This window comes from Crinia signifera, chromosome 4 (genome assembly GCF_055691185.1).
Source record: "Crinia signifera chromosome 4, ASM5569118v1, whole genome shotgun sequence".
Classification (NCBI taxonomy): domain Eukaryota; kingdom Metazoa; phylum Chordata; class Amphibia; order Anura; family Myobatrachidae; genus Crinia; species Crinia signifera.
In genome coordinates, this window is record NC_139220.1 from 139,957,043 (window position 1) to 139,978,175 (window position 21,133).

Below are 21,133 nucleotides of genomic sequence, written 5' to 3' on the forward strand. Positions count from 1 at the left end.
AACTGCTAGCATGTATTTTTACACTTCTATGTAAATATTGGGGGACATCACTGATACCCCTTTCACATTGCAGCTTTAACACGGTGCACAGTCTGCTACAATACAGCAGTGCTGAATTGTGGGAAATTCTAAGAATAATATAAAAGCAAACCTTAGAATTGTGTGATTTTTATATTCTATGTGTTATTTTGATTGAATTTGAAGCCTGAGATTGTCACAGATACAGCTTAAGAAGAATGAATCAAAGCAATGCGTAGAATATAAGTCCCCCAGAAGTTGCATAAGATGGCTTTGTCTGCAAGAATGCAATCTACTTGAAAATGTTTATGTCCTTGTATTTGACCTTGTAAATACTTTTTTCGTTATCTCTATTAAGTTGGAAGAGCTGGATGAACTATAAAAATATTAGATATACATTATCAGGCTTTTGCAGACTGCGTTACATTGACACGGCTCATTCTTATCTGGCGAAAAAGGTGTAACTGTTATCTCTCTATTTTCCTTGCTCTCCCTTTAGTCGAGGTTTCTTTTTTAAGGTTTTCTTTGTAAAACAACTGAGTATGTAGACAGGAAAAAGATGAACCCTAGAAAGATATATAATAGAAAACCGAAACGAGTTGCTGTAAAATAATTGTGTATCAGATAAAGGATAGAGGAATTTAATATCTGTGATGAAATACAGGTTAACCGTTCTCAACATACTTACTATATAGCAGAAAGATCTCTGATGATTTTTCCCATCCAACACATATCCTAAGAATAGTTAATTAAGGACAAGGTTTCTCCTCTTTCACTGTGGCCCTTATTCTGGTTGGTGCGGATATTCCCGCATTCTTACGGAGCGGTCCGCACGCCACGGTGTTCTGCCGCGTGCGGCCATCGTCCGTAGAAACGCCCACGGGTCCTCCGCATTCGGACGGACTCACTCTTTAAGAACAGGGCGTGTTTACGGACGACATACAAACCATGCGTGTGCGGGAGAAACACTCCGATTCTGCACGGTATTACAGAGTATTACAGAGTATGCTCGGGAATACCGCATCCGAACGGGAGCCAAGCGGTGCTACCGCACGTAAGCGGAGTATTTACGCCAAACAACCCACTATTATGTATCTTCTGCAATACATCACATGACCCACTTATTCAATTACCTATCCTCATAAAAAACTTCTTATTTGGAATTGGAATCAATTAGATGCCAATATATCCTTACAAGCATGCCTAACACATGCATTGCACACATTAACCCTTACAGCAATTGAAGTGCAATGGTTTCAATTAAAGCACTAACAAGCGTCCTATTAGTGAGTAATGAGTAAAGGAGTCGATTCTATTGGGTTCAGGTGTTAATGCTTGTAGTCATTAGGCGTACGTTCGCCTACCGCATGAACGAGTGGTGTCCGCAAAGCAATAGTACACTTGTGGACACCGCACATTTCTTCCCTTTTTTGATCGCGTGCATTCGGAGTGGTATCCGAATGTACGCCCCCCAACATAAGTGTACTCCCCCGTGTCCGCCCATGTTTCCGCCCCGTTTTGCCCACTTTGAAACTACGCCCATGTGTCATTCCGCATGACGCCCATAATACGCCCATATTTCCCGACTGATTGCGGGGAACAGTTTTGGACGGGATTTGGCCGAACAGGTACGGAGTCAAGGCGTGGCACATGCGCGTTGCGTTCTCCACGCATGCGCAGACGCCGTAAAGACGCGATTCGAAAGTATGCGGTAAAGTACGCGTCAATCAGAATAAGGGCCATTGTCTGTTATCCATGCAATCCATCTTCTGGATCTCTGGGTTCAGCCCCTTCCACAGTCCCAGTTTGATTGCAAATGTTTTTATTACAGCATGTGCGCTGCAGCCTGCAGTGCACATCTGCTGCATTGGTGCCGTGGCTCTGGTTGCAGTATGGATTTAGCCTCAGTCTGATTGACAGGCTGCAGGCATTTGAGGGTGGAGACCTAGAGTGGCCTTAAAAACTGAGGCATGTCAACTAAATTTTTTAGGTATACCAAAGCCAGTGACTGGGAAGTTGTACCCAGTTTCACTAACCTCAACTGCTGGACATGCTGAGAAATCATAGAGTAGCTAAGACAGGCTTGTCCAAACTATGGCCCTCCAGCTGTTGTGAAACTACACATCCCCGCATGCCTTGCCATAGTTTTGCTATTAGGGAATGCTAAAACTATGGCAAGGCATGCTGGAATGTGTAGTTTTACGAGGGCCACAGTTTGCACAGGCCTGGGCTAAGATGTACAATGATGCATGCAATAGTCACAGTGGTGATGCAGTGCTGCAGTGTTGTATGCAAGCTGCAGATCTGAGATGCCAGCAGTGGCTTTTTACATAAGTCGCCTTATTTTCCATTAGCATTAATACGAAGACCCACCAAGTATTACAGCACCAACCTGCAGGGCCATCCTTATGTATGGACATGCTGTGTAGCTGCTTAGGGCCCCATGATTCTTGGGGCCTTCAGGCAGGGGCAGGCTTGGGCAAGGGGGAGGGGGGGGGGCTTCCTCAGATATTTAGAGGGCAGGCTGAGAATGTTGCATGGCCAGGCATTGAATAGCTAGCAGCATGCTGATTGCTAGATGGCTGAGCTTTACACCAATCAGAGTGCTTTCAGCCATTTACAGTATGGAAGCACGTGAAGAGAAGGCAAGGGACAACAGAGGGTTATGTTACATTTAAAAAATGTATTCCCATTAATTTGTGGTTAGGAGCAATGGGGCTTAGCTTTGCCTACAGCTGACAAGTCTGTTAAAATGGCCTTACTGCAATGTGCTTGGGGATGTGAGGGAGATGTGGCATATGCTTGGGGATGTGAGGGAGGAGGCAGCTGCTAGTCTATAGCCACGCCAAGCTCACACCGCGAGTCAAGGGGAGATGTATCAAACCTAAAGTGCCGCAGCATGGAGAACCCAGCTGCGGTGACTTACAGAGGCCAAAATTTTGGAGATGAGGTTAGAGATATATGGAGCAAAGGAATTAGAGATGGCCCTGTATGTGATTGTGAGGTGTTTGAAGAGGATTCTGTAGGGGAATGGGAGCCAGTGCAGATTTTGTAGAAGGGGAGTGGCAGAATTAGAGCGGCGGGAGAGGAAGATAAGCATGGCTGCAGTGCTGAGGACAGATTGGAGAGGAGCTAGTTGGGATTGAGCGAGGCCGGTGAGAAGAGCATTACAGTAGTCAAGCCGTGAGATGACCAATGAGTGGATGATCAGCTTAGTTGCACTCTGTGAGAGAAAGGGCCTGATGCGAGCAATGTTGCGTAACTGGAACCGGCAAGAATGGGCCAGGGCTTGGATGTGGGGTGCAAAGGAGAGGGAGGAGTCAAGAGTGACACCCAGGCAGCGGATTTGGGGAACGGGGGAGATGACGGTGTTGTTAACAGTGATAGAGAAATTAGTAGGGGGCATAGCTCTGGGTGGGGGAAAGATAATAAATTTGGTTTTGTCCATATTCAGCTTCAGAAATCGCTCAAGCATCCAGGTGGAGATGGCAGAGAGGCAGTTGGAAACTTGAGAGAAAACAGTGGGGGACAGATCAGGAGAGTAGAGGTAGATTTGGGTGTCATCCGCAAAGAGGTGATATTGGAATATGATATTTTATCATTCAGCCAGATTATATCTAGATTATTTTTCTTAAATCTGTCATCACCAATCACTACCATCTGGGGACTGATCTTGATAAATATTTGAAACAGCAGAGAACAGCTTCTGCATCTGTAACGGAGTAAACAGCATCATTTTTGCAAGCACACTCAGGGGGAAATTTGCTAAACCTGATTCGTATAAAATAGGCATATTCGTATCCAAAAATTTATATTTTATACTTATATACGCCTATTTTATACTTATTCGTCTTTTCGGGATTTACTATACCGCAAATACGTCCATTCGTATATATGGCATACGCCATTGACAGAATACGAATATGAATCACTGTTCAAAAGAATGGTGATTCCTAATTTACTAACTGGCCGTATATTCAATACTGCCGGTAATTATCGGCAATTAGCGGGATATGCTGCTAATTGCCGGCCAAATAAACCTGAAAAAAACACTTAATTTTCCAGGTGGATTTTTCAGTCAGATCCGTGCAGGCTTCAGTGTAAAACAAAAAGAAGGATTAAATAAATGAATAAATGGCGTGGGGTCCCCCCCCCTCCCCCCCCCCCCCCGGTTTTAAAAAATCAGAAAACCGGTCAAATAGGGGTTCCCTGTATTTTTTAAAACAGCCTCAGGGCCGGGCCTGGTTCCCAAAATACAGGGGACAAAATGAATAAGGGTCCCCCGTATTTTAAGAACCAGCCCTGGGCCCAACCAGCCAACAGGGTAATGCCACAGCCGGGGGGAGACTTTTTATACAAGTCCCCCTGGCCAAAGCCTTAACCCTACCGACCAATCAGCCTGGCCAGGGGTCCTGTCCCCGGTGATCTTGGGCTGTGGTCACCGGGCTGATAAAGTGTAAAAAAAATAGAAGAAACCATTGTGTTTTGTTGTGGAACTATGAGTCCCAGCAAGCCTGGAACACATACTGGGACTTGGAGAACAACAAGTCCCAGCATGCTGATTAATGGGCTTGCTGGGACTCAGTTCCACAACAAAACCAATAGTTAAATAAACTATTAATAAAACGTCCGCTGGTGGGAGCTGGCACTACAATCGCCAGCCCGTGCAAGAGTGAGGCCAACTCCATCAGTAGTCCACCGGTACTTGGCAAAAAAATTAAAAAAACGAACACCCGGACCATCGGTACAGTGACAAGCACTGAATATTTACATTCAGAGCTTGTCACTCCGAATGCCGCTATTGGGCGCTAGGTTGCCAATCAGGAGCTGGCTTTTGGAAACCCGGCTCCTGATTGGCCGCCTAGTGGCCAATAGCGGCATTCGGAGTGACAAGCGCTGAATGTAAACATTCAGTGCTTGTCACCGTAGTAATGGTCAGGATGTTCATTTTTTTTTTTTATTACAAGTACCAGTGGACTACTTCAGGATAGAAGAGGGCCAGATCTACGCCGGATGAAACCCGTGAGTATAATTTCCTTCCACAGGTCCCCTATGGATTTCTTCGGACACTGGACCAGGACCCCAGGACACCGGACCAGGACCAAGGGCTACCTACGGGCTCAAGATAGGTAAGTATCAGTATGTATGGGCTCTGTGTGTATTAAAGTTATATTTTTATTATGTGTCAGTGTGCTTTTATTTAATTATTGGTTTTGTTGTGGAACTAAGAGTCCCAGCAAACACATTAATGGGCCATATGCTGGGACTTGTGGTTCTCCAAGTCCCAGTATGCTTCCAGGCTTGCTGGGAATCATAGTTCTACAAATTTATTCTTAAAATACAGGGGACCCCTATTCAATTTATCCCCTGTATTTTGGGATCCAGGCCCGGCCCTTGGGCCTGGGGCTGGTTTTAAAAAATACAAGGAGCCCCTATTTGGCCAGTTTTCTGATTTTTTTAAAACCAGCCCCTGCTCTTTCAGGATAGTGCTGGTTATGCCCATGGAGGGGGACCCCACGCAGTTTTTTGTATTTATTTATTTTATCCTCTTTTTACACACTGCAGCCTGCACGGATCTGACTGATCCGTGCAGACTGCCTATACGAATTCATATTAGCGGCCGTATATATACTGCCGCTAATACAAATGGATACGACATCGGGGATTACAAATATTTGGAATACGAATTCATATACGAAAAATCGTATTCATATTCTTAGTAAATTTCCCCCTCAATATCTACTTCTCATGCAAGTCCCATCATGGATCTGATTTCTTCAAACCTGAGTCTTGAAAGGGACTTTGTAGACCTGAATCCTCTCACTGTTTTTGGCTATGAGAGGGTGACTGCAAATGTAAAGGAGAGATTTTTGGGGAAACCTACAGTATGTGGTACCCCCAAAGTATGTATTACCTTACTATAGCTATATATGTGTAAACATATGTAAATATATTAAACCTATGCTGATAAAATGTAATAACCCTCCCACAAGGTGTAGTGAAGTGGTCCAGCCAAATACTCTAATTCTGGACTGTGAGCTTGCAGCAGGGTCTCTACCATCTCTGATAGAGCAGAGGGATCTGCTTGCACTGTGTGTGGAGAGTGGAAGCTGACAGTTACAGCAGCACATGCAGTCAGTTGGTCACGTGACTTCAGTGCATAAATAGGAGCCCCACATCTTAATCTGAGCAGATCTCCTGGTCCTTTGGGAGATGATCAGTAGGTGAAGTGCAGCCGATATATAATACCCAGCGTTAAAGGTGTGCCATTCCAACATACACACCAATGATTAGCTTAGAGAACTTTAATGCTACATTTCAAAAACAGACATACAGGGGGAAATTTACTAAGATGTGTATTCTACTTTACATGTGATGTTGCCATGGGCAACCAATAAGATACTGTCTACTATCTTCTAGAGGGTGCTAAATAAGAAATAGATTCTGATTGGTTGCCCATAGCAACATCACATGTGAAGTAGAATACACATATTAGTAAATTTCCATCACAGTACCTTATACAGGAAAATACTGGCACCAAGGTGGGACCCATTTCCGGCTGATGGCGCACACCCAGTGACATAATCATGACGTGGCTGTTATGACACGGCCCTTGTGCCTGTCACGTGACCCTTCACTATGAAAACTGTGATGAGACAATAAAAAAAGACAGTGATAATATTGGGAATACCACCTCAGTGGTGCTGCCGGCGGCCACTGTAACGCACCTGATGGAGCTCCGTTTGGGGGGCACACATACACCTATGTACACTGCACCCCTCCCCATATACTGCCCCTATATACACTGCACACCCACCCTATTCCATTTTCTGCACCTACCACCCTATACTGCCCCTATATTCACACTGCACACCATACCCCTCCATATAGTTCCCTCTATACACAGAGCACCCCCTCACCCATATATTGCTAACCCCATATACCACATACTCTGCACCCCCTTATCCATATACTAAGCTGTAACTCTGCCATCCTGGGACTCAGCAGACATGATCCATGTGATTTTTTTTCTTTAGCTGCATTAATGTTGATCTTGATTGAAATCAGAAACATTTACCCTGAAAACAAACTATCTGCATTTAGATTATCTATTTATTTATTTATTTATTTATTTATTTGAATTTTGTCTAGACAAATGAAGATGGTTGATTACTTAAAGACTATATAAGGAAGAATAAAATCCCAATAAGCTGGTCAAAGATATCACGCAAGATAAGAACAGGTAAGAAATCCATGAAACGAGTCTTGTTATAAGCTACAATATTTTTGCTTTCTAACAATCTTTCTAATTATCATAATTTAGAAAATGAATGATAATAAGTGCCAGAATTGAAAAATGAGAAGAAATTCTCTATTGCATCTTGCAGTCACTAATGGTATAGTTGGCTTATAGTGCTATATGCCTAGCTTTATCCATATACAAGCTGTAGAGCAATGGAGAGCAGATTTACACTGGCTATTATATGCTTTGCCGTTGTTTAGTTGTAAAAAATGCAGCTTTGGTGATTTGGTGTGCTTATGTTTTGTGTTTGATGATTTGGCGTGCTTATGTTTTGTGTTTGATGATTTGGCGTGCTTATGTTTTGTGTTTGGTGATTTGGTGTGCTTATGTTTTGTGTTTGGTGATTTGGCGTGCTTATGTTTTGTGTTTGGTGATTTGGCGTGCTTATGTTTTGTGTTTGGTGATTTGGCGTGCTTATGTTTTGTGTTTGTTGATTTGGCGTGCTTATGTTTTGTGTTCGGTGATTTGGCGTGCTTATGTTTTGTGTTTGGTGATTTGGCGTTCTTATGTTTTGTGTTTGGTGATTTGGTGTGCTTATGTTTTGTGTTTGGTGATTTGGTGTGCTTATGTTTTGGGAAACACAATGCCAATCCATTTATATTGTAAAGCTTATTATGGCTTACATTTATCCTGTCGTGTATCTATAATAGTTGCAGGGTGCACAGTTCACACAAACCTCTGGATCCAAAGGGGACACGCCACACACCTTATGTCATTTCCCTAGAGGGGAATTTACTAAAGCTTCTCAAAATGAAGCGATGATGTTACCTATAGCAACTGATCTCTGTTGCATGCTAGAAAATGAAATACCGATTCTGATTTGTTGCTATGGGCCACGTCACCTCTTTTCATTTTCAGAAGCCTTAGTATATTTTCCCCCAGTGTTTAGTGGCAGATAGGAAAGCGAGGTATCATATGCCCCTGATTTTATCCTTTTCGCCCTTGATTTTATCCTTTTTGAAGCCTATTTAAAGGTATTATATGCTTGCTTAATGGTAGTGGCCCAAGTATGTCCAAAAGTATGTGGATTGCATGGATTATCTTTTTGTTCATATAGAAATACTAACCAAATATATAGTATTGACAAGCAGTGTAATATGAATATAACATATACAATATGGAATTTATACGGTTTGTGATGAGCAGACGCTTACTTTATATGTGATTTGCCAGTTTCTAGGAACCAACCAGTTAGTATCAGTATTAAAAAAATATTGGTTTGTACTGGCGCTGGTTGTTTAGGAACAAGAAAAACAATAATGGACGGTATAAAATTGATAATAAATTTTACTAAAAAAAAATATATAATATAAACAATAAATAAACAATAATACAAATACAATTTAATTCACATTAATGCATTTTTTAAAAAAAGGACTAATGGTGAGTGGGCTCAGTCTCAACCACCAATAGGTGGTGTATAGAAAAAATATATATATATTAAAAAGATATATTTTAAAAGTCAAATAGCAGCTGTTGGGGTATAATATTGTAATTATATTACCATCCTTGATTCTCCTTGTGTTTTGAATGAGAATTTTTGTAATCCAAGGATTTGTGCTGGACCAGGATTTTTCAGTGCTCTGTGTTGCCACTAGCACAATTCCCCTTATGTGTGGCTCACCGTGATATCCAAATTCAGGGACCAGACTAAATCCCACAGCCTCAGCGTTGGAAGGATTTGGTGAAGAGAGGTGCCAATTTGTAGGGAAAGATGAATAGGTCCACTGGATGGATGGTACCCCGTCTGCTCAGTGTAAGCTCAACGCGTTTCTCCGGTATATTTGTGTGTCCGGCTTCCTCAGGAGCAAGGGACTTGCTCCTGAGGAAGCCGGACACACAAATATACCGGAGAAACGCGTTGAGCTTACACTGAGCAGACGGGGTACCATCCATCCAGTGGACCTATTCATCTTTCCCTACAAATTGGCACCTCTCTTCACCAAATCCTTCCAACGCTGAGGCTGTGGGATTTAGTCTGGTCCCTGAATTTGGATATCACGGTGAGCCACACATAAGGGGAATTGTGCTAGTGGCAACACAGAGCACTGAAAAATCCTGGTCCAGCACAAATCCTTGGATTACAAAAATTCTCATTCAAAACACAAGGAGAATCAAGGATGGTAATATAATTACAATATTATACCCCAACAGCTGCTATTTGACTTTTAAAATATATCTTTTTAATATATATATATTTTTTCTATACACCACCTATTGGTGGTTGAGACTGAGCCCACTCACCATTAGTCCTTTTTTAAAAAAATGCATTAATGTGAATTAAATTGTATTTGTATTATTGTTTATTTATTGTTTATATTATATATTTTTTTTTAGTAAAATTTATTATCAATTTTATACCGTCCATTATTGTTTTTCTTGTTCCTAAACAACCAGCGCCAGTACAAACCAATATTTTTTTCCTACATATATTTGGGGCTGACTACCCCTAGTACCGGCTGCTGTTAATTGCGCACCATACACAACTCCTCTTTTCTTTGAGTATCAGTATTAAATCAACTAGAACACACTGTACATTCCTTTCTTACCCAGAAAGTTATTACAACTCTTATTCATGCTTATCATGTCGCACCTTGAATACTGTAACCTACTCATTTCTGGCCTTCCCATCTCCTGCCTTATTCCTTTTTGAGTCCATCCCTAACTATTTTTTACTTTGTGTTGCTGCATCTCTGCTGTACCCCACTGTATCCTCTCCCATTCAAAGTACCTTCAGCCATTCTGCTCCCCCATACATTTCCAATCTCCTTCCACTCATTCTCCTTCCCATTGACATCATTAACCAACAGCCGCCACCTCTCTTCTTTCCTGAATTCATCTTCCCACCTTCCGGATTTGGACCACAATGCACCTATTCTCTCAATTCTTGTGCCCTCAGGCCTAATTATATAATCTGAGAACTGCAATTATTTAATAAAAGTATATGTAAACCTATGTTTTTTGTCTGCACCACGTTGTTTCTTTGCTCATATTATACCACTATAAAAGGCACTTTAGATAATACATTACATATAAATATAAAAATAATTATTTATAGTCACCTTTATGGGCATATGCCTATATTTAATTATACACTGACCTCTAGAAATGTAGTGTCCAGGATCAGAAGTTTTGGCTAGAATATATTATTTTAGCTTATGCTCTAGTGTTTTTTCAGTATAAAATATGTAAAGTAAATGACCTGTGCTCATCTGCCATTCCACGGAGTGAAGCACTGATAACAATGATTGTCATTATACAATTTTTAATTGGGTGTGAGGGGAGATTAATATTAAATCTGTAGAGTAGTATTAATGTAAAATGGTCACACTAATGAAAAGAAGGTTACAGTTAATAAGAAGGTTTTGCACTAATATATTTCACTGTTTTATCTTTTTTTATTTGCACATTTACTTTTTAATTCTAGTTTCCCTATCATTTATATGCTGCATGTAATCATACTGTAAATAGTTTTTCTATGCTGTACAAACAGTATGAGTATCTGCACAGTACCTCTTCCCTTTATGATTTTTTACAGCACTTGTTCTGTATATTCTAGGGGACATAGGGGTCATTTGGATGCATTTATGTTCCTTGGAAGCAGAAGTGATAGCACTGTATACTGGTGATGTACAACAGTGTCTCCTACCTGGATGGAGGAGGGGGCTGACGCTGGCTGGTTACTGCTACCTTGTCCCCAAAGCTGGTGGAGTCCTGGCATCTAGACAATGTAACTGACAGTAGATGGGACCCGCGTATATACAGTAGCGGCAACAAAACTGTTCATGCACAACCACTGTCTCCTATAGACTGCATCGACTGCAGACCGTAGAAGCCGGCTAGGGATGACAAACATGCAGATATTACTTTCCTACAGGAAGCCAGCTGTCTGCTAATTGCAGCCAAGACTGGCAGTCCAAGAGGGATGAAACACCTCCCAATGGGACTGTCTGTCTAAGGATGACTGGCAGGTTGGACTTCCAAATGGTAGGTTGGACTTCCCCAGATTTTACCAATAGGTGTAATCCACCACTGGTAATGCAGGAGAAGGCCTATTTTACAAGCAGAGCAAAGAAAGAGAAGATGTCCTGTGTTGGTGCACCAATTAGAGAGAAATCTTAAATTTAACTTTTATTCACTTATAGTTTAAGAACTGCGAGATAAAATGAAAACAAAATAACATATACAGGGGTGGGGTTCACACAATTTTAAAACCAAGGTGGCAGGCAGATGTTGCAAATCTATTTTGTATTTATAATGTTTTACTTATTGTACAGTGTGCGTTTAGGTCTGTCCAGAAATCGAATCTGGCAAATTAATTGGCGTGTCTGTGCGCAGGTCTGAGTGACCTTTAATCGTAATCGCTTCAGACGCTCAGTATATAGTGCATATGTGGGATTAATATCCTATACAGGTCCTAAGAATATTTGGTGGGGATCCATCAACACTGAAAGTTATGTTTTAGGCAGTCAGTGAGAGGATAATTCTCATGGAGGATCCCTCCAGTTTTACAAATGCACTAGATACGTTAGTAAATCACCCTGTCTGTACATAGACCCGGCGTTGAAAATGCTCCAAGGTCAGTGTGGGTGTCTGTGCACCCCAGGGTGTTTAAAGGGAGCTGCGATAAGTCAGGTGGAGCCGCCTCCTAGAGATTACACATATGCACCAGTCATCACCGTTGTGGAGGCTGTCATAGTGTCTCACTCTCTCCTGAAAATACTCCCTTTGCTGCTGTATAGTGCACCAGTCGTAAATCGCTCGGTGTGTACGGCCTCTAACGTGGAAAACGTTCCAGTATGGGACCCAGGTAAGTACACCACCGAGATAGCTGTGCCTAGTCACTTGGAGCCGCCTCCTAAGTGTTTGGCATGTACTGGGCAATCAGCGCAAGGTTAGGGATAATCGCAGCCAGAGACCAACACACAATCTAAATACATTAATATGAAAAATAACAAATAATTGCACACATCTGCCTGCGCACCGCTAGCCGGCACGCGCTTCGCAGATAGTAGCTTCCTCAGGGCCAATCAGATCAAAGTACCAGTGAGTTTAAATAGTAGTGGTAATATCGTGTGCTCCAATGAGCTAAGAAACAGCAAGACGCGCCTCCGGAAACGTGTCCGGGGTCCGTCATCCTATCATGGGTCGTCAGTGTGTGCGAGCCCTCAGCCGGGATCTCGCGTGAGTTTGGAGACGCACGTAGCGTACTTGTCGCTTTGGCAACCAGCGTTGCGCGTCATAGAGCGGGCGGTGCCGCCTCATGATTGTTATGGTAACCAAGATGCCATATCCTGATTGGAGTGGTCATCTATTGCTTACGTTCGCATTGCCATGGGGATCTCTATTTACATAACAAAAGTGATTACGGTGTGGGCGATCGCTGGTCTTCCAGCATCATATCTATATGCGCTAGTTCAGCCGGCAGCTTATATATTAGTCGGTAAGTCGTTATATATTCTCTTCTGCCCGCAGACACGGAGGGAAATTATTATAAGCCGTGGTGACATTATTTACATTACAGCAGGATTACCATGTTAATCTTACTAGGTGGGTCAAATGATGAGATGTACGATCTATTCATGCAGTGGAAACCACTGTAGTGGGTTTTCTGCGGAATCGTTAGGTTGATATCACTGTAGTGTTAACCTACATGTAGTTAGGACCTAAGGCATGGGTGCTTGATAATCAGGATCATCTTATGGGAACACTCGAGTGTATTAATAATAATATTTTCGGAATATGAGTAATGGAGAGAGCAGAAATCGTGAGATATATGTCGATTCTCATACAGATGAGTATATAACATATATTGTAGTATAATGAGTTAATGTGTGGTAAAAGTAGATCATAAAGATATATGGCAGTAATTAATTCTGCCATAGGTGATACATTTTTACAAGTGGTATAGTGGTATATAGTGATGTAATAATATAGTAAAGCGGGTGAAACATCCAAGACAACAACAAAGAAAAATGCAAAGACATGCTGTGGTGATGTGCCAATCATAAAAACATTCGTGTAAGTAACAAGAACTGTGCGTGAGCTGGAGGCCTCGGTGTATTGCCCTCCTACAGTATGAAGTGTTTCAAGTGAAGTAAATGAGGGAGTCGGGGACAAGTGGAGTAGTAGATGGTCCCATTTTATAGGGTGAGTGTGGACCATTCATAAAATCTGACATAGATGATGAGAGTAGGTAAATTAATAACGGTTTACCCAAAAGTGAGAAGGGGTAATATTGTTACCAACATGTTGGGTAGTGGGTGTCTTCCAGTGCACATAAAGTTGGGTTTGTAAGGTGAGTATAAACCAATCATGAGATCGGGCATAAAAAGTAAATGATAAGGATAGGTAAATTTTATGATAGTATACCAGAGAGTGAAAAAAAGGGGATAATTCTGTTCCCATCGAGTTATGTAGTGGATGTCCACCACTGCATATAGTCCCTGGATTCTAATGATGAAAGTACTAAGGAATGTATGTGTAATCCAAGGATGGCCATGAGGACATAAGGTGAGTATAGTACACGTGATGAACCATAGAATAAAAATGGTACGCAGTTATCATCACTTGTTGGTTTGTCAGAGAAATGCAGAGTAGCTGTTTTCCTCATTGAGGCCTGATGGTGACATGGTGCCCATCATAAAGATGAGTCTAGTTTCCTGTCTCAGGAGTTCGGCATCCATATCGCCTCTCCTAATCCCTAAGTTGACTCTTAGCATGCCGTATGCTTTCAGACCAATGGTTTTACTCTGATGGTACTTATAAAAGTGGCGAGCAACAGGGGTTAGTGCCTTCATGGCCTTTCTATCTCTTTCTGCATTTTTGATGCTGGAGATATGCTCTAGTATCCTCTTCTTCAGTGGTCTGATGGTTTTCCCTATGTAATTTTTGCCACATAAATTCCTTAGTACTTTCATCCTTAGAATCCAGGGACTATATGCAGTGGTGGACATCCACTACATAACACGATGGGAACAGAATTATCCCCTTTTTTTCACTCTCTGGTATACTATCATAAAATGTACCTATCCTTATCATTTACTTTTTATGCCCGATCTCATGATTGGTTTATACTCACCTTACAAACCCAACTTTATGTGCACTGGAAGACACCCACTACCCAACATGTTGGTAACAATATTACCCCTTCTCACTTTTGGGTAAACCGTTATTAATTTACCTACTCTCATCATCTATGTCAGATTTTATGAATGGTCCACACTCACCCTATAAAATGGGACCATCTACTACTCCACTTGTCCCCGACTCCCTCATTTACTTCACTTGAAACACTTCATACTGTAGGAGGGCAATACACCGAGGCCTCCAGCTCACGCACAGTTCTTGTTACTTACACGAATGTTTTTATGATTGGCACATCACCACAGCATGTCTTTGCATTTTTCTTTGTTGTTGTCTTGGATGTTTCACCCGCTTTACTATATTATTACATCACTATATACCACTATACCACTTGTAAAAATGTATCACCTATGGCAGAATTAATTACTGCCATATATCTTTATGATCTACTTTTACCACACATTAACTCATTATACTACAATATATGTTATATACTCATCTGTATGAGAATCGACATATATCTCACGATTTCTGCTCTCTCCATTACTCATATTCCGAAAATATTATTATTAATACACTCGAGTGTTCCCATAAGATGATCCTGATTATCAAGCACCCATGCCTTAGGTCCTAACTACATGTAGGTTAACACTACAGTGATATCAACCTAACGATTCCGCAGAAAACCCACTACAGTGGTTTCCACTGCATGAATAGATCGTACATCTCATCATTTGACCCACCTAGTAAGATTAACATGGTAATCCTGCTGTAATGTAAATAATGTCACCACGGCTTATAATAATTTCCCTCCGTGTCTGCGGGCAGAAGAGAATATATAACGACTTACCGACTAATATATAAGCTGCCGGCTGAACTAGCGCATATAGATATGATGCTGGAAGACCAGCGATCGCCCACACCGTAATCACTTTTGTTATGTAAATAGAGATCCCCATGGCAATGCGAACGTAAGCAATAGATGACCACTCCAATCAGGATATGGCATCTTGGTTACCATAACAATCATGAGGCGGCACCGCCCGCTCTATGACGCGCAACGCTGGTTGCCAAAGCGACAAGTACGCTACGTGCGTCTCCAAACTCACGCGAGATCCCGGCTGAGGGCTCGCACACACTGACGACCCATGATAGGATGACGGACCCCGGACACGTTTCCGGAGGCGCGTCTTGCTGTTTCTTAGCTCATTGGAGCACACGATATTACCACTACTATTTAAACTCACTGGTACTTTGATCTGATTGGCCCTGAGGAAGCTACTATCTGCGAAGCGCGTGCCGGCTAGCGGTGCGCAGGCAGATGTGTGCAATTATTTGTTATTTTTCATATTAATGTATTTAGATTGTGTGTTGGTCTCTGGCTGCGATTATCCCTAACCTTGCGCTGATTGCCCAGTACATGCCAAACACTTAGGAGGCGGCTCCAAGTGACTAGGCACAGCTATCTCGGTGGTGTACTTACCTGGGTCCCATACTGGAACGTTTTCCACGTTAGAGGCCGTACACACCGAGCGATTTACGACTGGTGCACTATACAGCAGCAAAGGGAGTATTTTCAGGAGAGAGTGAGACACTATGACAGCCTCCACAACGGTGATGACTGGTGCATATGTGTAATCTCTAGGAGGCGGCTCCACCTGACTTATCGCAGCTCCCTTTAAACACCCTGGGGTGCACAGACACCCACACTGACCTTGGAGCATTTTCAACGCCGGGTCTATGTACAGACAGGGTGATTTACTAACGTATCTAGTGCATTTGTAAAACTGGAGGGATCCTCCATGAGAATTATCCTCTCACTGACTGCCTAAAACATAACTTTCAGTGTTGATGGATCCCCACCAAATATTCTTGGGACCTGTATAAGATATTAATCCCACATATGCACTATATACTGAGCGTCTGAAGCGATTACGATTAAAGGTCACTCAGACCTGCGCACAGACACGCCAATTAATTTGCCAGATTCGATTTCTGGACAGACCTAAACGCACACTGTACAATAAGTAAAACATTATAAATACAAAATACATTTGCAACATCTGCCTGCCACCTTGGTTTTAAAATTGTGTGAACCCCACCCCTGTATATGTTATTTTGTTTTCATTTTATCTCGCAGTTCTTAAACTATAAGTGAATAAAAGTTAAATTTTAGATTTCTCTCTAATTGGTGCACCAACACAGGACATCTTCTCTTTCTTTGCTCTGTATACAAATTCCATGTCCTACGGTAGCACACCTCCTGCAATTCATTGATATTAAAAGATAACTATGTCTGCATAAAGGGGGTCCACCTTCTCTGGATTAGAGGTCTTGTGCGACCAAACCCCCCAAACCTCTTTTACAAGCAGACACCTCCAGCCACAGCAGTGACCTGTCCTTCTTCCCAGGGTACAGCATCAAATCAAAACACCCACCATAAAAACTGCTTGAAGCACTCATGGTGCCACACAAGCTGCCCATTGCAGGGGCCACAAAATCCTACAGTGGAGATCCCTGTTCTCTTCCCGCTCCCCAAATGGCAGTAACAAACCAGCAGTTTTCCAAATGAAGCCCATCACAATCCTCAAAATGGTATTAGACTTCCAATCATAGTCTGATGCTTATTCTCTCACATGCAGAACATGTCCTGTGCATGCGCAAAGTACTGAAAATCTGTACCTTGTATTGATGGACGCAGGTGCAGTCACACCTCACTGAACCCCAAATTGTATTCATAATATTTCCCCAGTGCTTTCCTAAACTTTGGTAACTGTCTCCACATGAAATGCAGAGTTTAGAATATTTTATTATAGCTTTGCCTAAAAATTGCTGTCCCTGCAATTTAATGATGATGCTGCTGTTAATTACTAGTGGTGGAACTTTACATTGCTTGGGTTTACCAGGTTCACACATCTTCACTGCCAGAAGTGATGCATTGTTGAGTGCTGAATGGTCTTCAAATCTCACGAAGAAAGGAAGGTAGTAGCATTATAGAACATAAGGGGGCTTGACATTTGTCCTGAGCACCTGTGCAAAACTGACTCTGGTCATTCTAATTAAACAATGTTTCCAATCTCACACAATTTTTTTAAATCTAGCAATTTTGAAACCCTCTGTACAAATCCAGGGTGATATTGAATAGGATGAGAGATTCAGAAAGTGAGAGAATTGGTAAGAAATCTCCAGTTTTTTTTTAAAGCGCAACCATCTACACTGCAAAATCAAACTAGTTTTGCAGTGTAAATGATTGCCGCTTTAAAAAACTGGAGTTTCTTACCAAATCTCTCACTTTCTGAATCTCTCATCCTATTCAATCTCACCCCCAGTGTTTGAGCACATTGAGGGATGATTACATTTTTGATTTTCTTTTTCTTTTAAAAAGTTTCACCTTTTGCACTTAAACCAGTGTTACTCTTCTTACAAATGTTCATTTTCCAACCATTGCTATTCTTACAAATGTTACTTTTCTTACCATTGTTACTATTCTTACAAATGTTCCTTTTCTTACCATTGGTATTCTTATAAATGTTTATTTTCTTACCATTGTTACAAATGTTACTTTTCTTACCATTGTTACTATTAGTGTTCAGCTATTGTCGGTTTGTCCTGCTACCTGTATAGCAAAGTATCTCTTAGTTCTGTTAGATGTCAGTATTTAGGTATGTTGCCTACTTGTTAATGCATTACATGCCCTTGAAATGTTATATGTGACAGTCCTTTAGCAAAATATAACACAAAAAGTTGACACATTCTGTTGTTGAATGTGCTCTTTTCTCCCTTGCAGCAGAGAAGGCGACTGTGTTAAGAGGGTGTGAGACCTCTGGAGATTTTGGCACGTTTGACTTTGTCTAAGAATGTTTGCAAAAGTAATAATTACACCTCAAAATGTTAACTTATTTAGAAAACTCATGAAGTGTAGCACAAAAAAATATTTGCACCAATTCTTCATTGTATGTAGAATGTGTAGAATATTGTTTGAATTTTTACAAAATAATTGACATTAAATAAAAAAAACCTTTCTTTTGCAGTTCTATATCTGGAAAGTACTACTATCTACTTTATAGAATTCTTACGGAGTTAGAAATAGAGTATTTGCAGAGATAATTGTATCCCTACATAAGCTAGAATATGAAATGTGTCACAGCTTTAGATTACACTGTTTGAAACTATATAACAAAATGTGAAATAATAATATAGTTATAAAAGGCTTTATTCATGTTTGTACACAATTGCTGATGTTCATGCAACTGAGCACACTGCGGATGCATCAAGATACCTTTGCCATGCCGTTTACAGTGAGAATTTAAATGCATAGTGACAGTAAGGGACCATTTAAGGGAGGTAATGTGGAAAAGCAGCAAAAACTGTAAATATAGAAACATGGTCCCAGCATTACTACTGCCACAGTAAGTCTGTATGACCATAGACTCAGGGCCGCCGAGAGGTTTGCCGGGCCCAGGTAAAATTTTGGGAGTGTGGCCTAATTGTGGAAGGCATGGTCTCCTCACATGATTAGGCCATGCCTCCAAAATGTTTAAGAGGGGTGAAAAAACACTCTAAAGTCGAGGGGGGAGTGTTATTGCCCCAAACCCCCCCCCCCCTCAGCAGCACACCTACAGCATGTGTTGTGCTGACAGCAGGCCCAGCATGAGCTCTCACGCTGTCAGTGAGACATGCTGAGCCTGCTGTCAGCACAGCACAGCACATGCTGTAGGTGTGTGCTGCTGCTACTACCCGGGAGGGATGGATGGAGAAGGGGGGGGACCAGGGCCCCCACCCCCTCTCGGTGGCCCTGCATAGACTCACTTAGGATCAGAGGTGGACTTTCCACAAGGCAGCCTAGGTACCTGTCTGGGGTCCAGCAGGTCCCAAGGGGCCCTGTAAAGATATGCTGGCTGTCCATATCATTCCCAGAGCATTGCTTGACTACAGTACAATGTAATGACATCACATGCACCTGCCCATGCTTCCAAAAGTCTGTTTGATGTTCTATGATGGGATAAAAAAGGTTTGCACACACAAAATGGTCACATCCCATGAATGTGGGCAGACAGGTTACTGTTAATGAGGCACATGTATTAAGCTTACTTCCTAAATACTTACAGCCCAATTCAGATTTGTACACAATGCTGATGTTCATGCAGCTCAGCATTTATCATTAGACTGTGCACCTACCAGTCAGCAGCAGAAATATAATGCTATGGATTGTATGAGGAGGGCCTAATACCGGTATCTTGCCTAGGGCCCCACGAGGTCTAAATCTGCCTCTGTTTGGGGTCACAAGTTCCTTGTTACTGCGTCAATGCTGCATATGTGTACACAGTTGCTGATGAATTTGTGATGCTTCGGTGGGTGTTTATGTTAATTTCTGGGTTGCTTCACTTACGATGATCAGCAAGTCTGTGGCCTGAAAGACTATAGGTACACAGGCATGTGCGTACAAATCTGAATTAGGCCCAGACTTCTAACTCTTCATAGGAAGATCATTAATTAGCAGGGCTCTAACCAATTTGCTTCCTAATAATATATATAATAAAATAGATTTTATTTCACAAGTTGGCAATCTTGCATGTCTTGGGGTTTATTTACTAAGATGGGAGTTCTATTTCAGATAAGATGTTGCTATGGGCAACCAATCAGATTCTATCTATTATCTAGAAGGTGATAAATAAATAAGAAGTGTATTATGATTCATTGGCCATAGCAACATCCCATCTGAAAAACAACTCCCATCTTAGTAAATAAACCCCCTTTGTGCACACACATTACTGATGTATCTCTACAGCACATTTATATTTTCTGTACAAATCAGTCACTCTGAGACATTATTATATCACAAGAAACTATTATGATGTCAAGGCCTTCTCCAATATGTTACTTTCAGATAGTTGTAAAGAGAGACTGAATAATGAATCACTTATCAAACCTCAGCAACGACACAAATACAAAACAATGATATATTTTATTGTGTTTAGTGACGCTTAGACAAATAAGCTTACTGCTTGTGATTTGGAAGCTATAACAATATGTTTACGTAGCTTCCAACTTTCAGAACATGGGTATCGGTACATTGTCCGAATTTGGGCTAAGCATGGCCCCACAGTGGCAAATTGGGGGCATGGCCTTGCAGCAGTGATGCGCTTTGAAGGTCACACCCCCTTGCTGCTAGGCCATGCCCCCAATTTGCCACTGTGGGGCAATGCTTAGTCGCTCTTCCTGTGGGAATAGAAGCTATGTGCATGCGCACAGCATCTATTCACTGCTGCCCAGCGGGTGGCTGCGGGGACTCCCAACTGCCCCCCCCCCCCCCCACGCTGCGGGACACTGCTGGCCCCAGGCGGGATGCAGGAACATCAACCAAGAAAAGGGACGTTCCTGCAGAAAGTGGGACAGTTGGGAGGTATGTGTTTAAAAATAGTACAGTATCTATAAAAAGTAGCTCCTGCTTTTTAATATAAACAAATTGTAATACATTTTTTGGACTGTGAGCACTTTGATAACACTACATACTTATTTAAATGGTGGACTTTTATGGTAACATAACCTCAGCAGAAATAATCCATTTCCTTTTTCGATCATTATAGAATGTTAAGGTGAATAAAATAAAAGGGCAGCAAGTCTCTAAATCACACTTCATCATTAGCTAGAACAAATCTGAATCCCTAATGGTATATGTCTGGATAGATTAGCTAGTGTCTTTGTAGCCAGTCATCTAAAATCATT

The 21,133-nt window shown here is 41.7% G+C and overlaps 1 protein-coding gene across 3 annotated transcripts in view; it reads left to right on the forward strand.

Annotated features, from left to right (window-relative positions):
• SYT1 (synaptotagmin 1) overlaps nt 1-21,133 on the forward strand; it is a 642,856-nt gene that overhangs the window by 74,898 nt on the left and 546,825 nt on the right. For 2 of the 3 annotated variants that reach the window (XM_083182614.1, XM_083182619.1), the window contains exon 2: nt 7,171-7,261. The exons of the other annotated variant lie outside the window; for it this stretch is intronic. The gene's annotated coding sequence lies outside the window, so the exon portion shown is untranslated. The remainder of the gene's footprint in view (nt 1-7,170; nt 7,262-21,133) is intronic. 3 annotated transcript variants of the gene reach the window in all.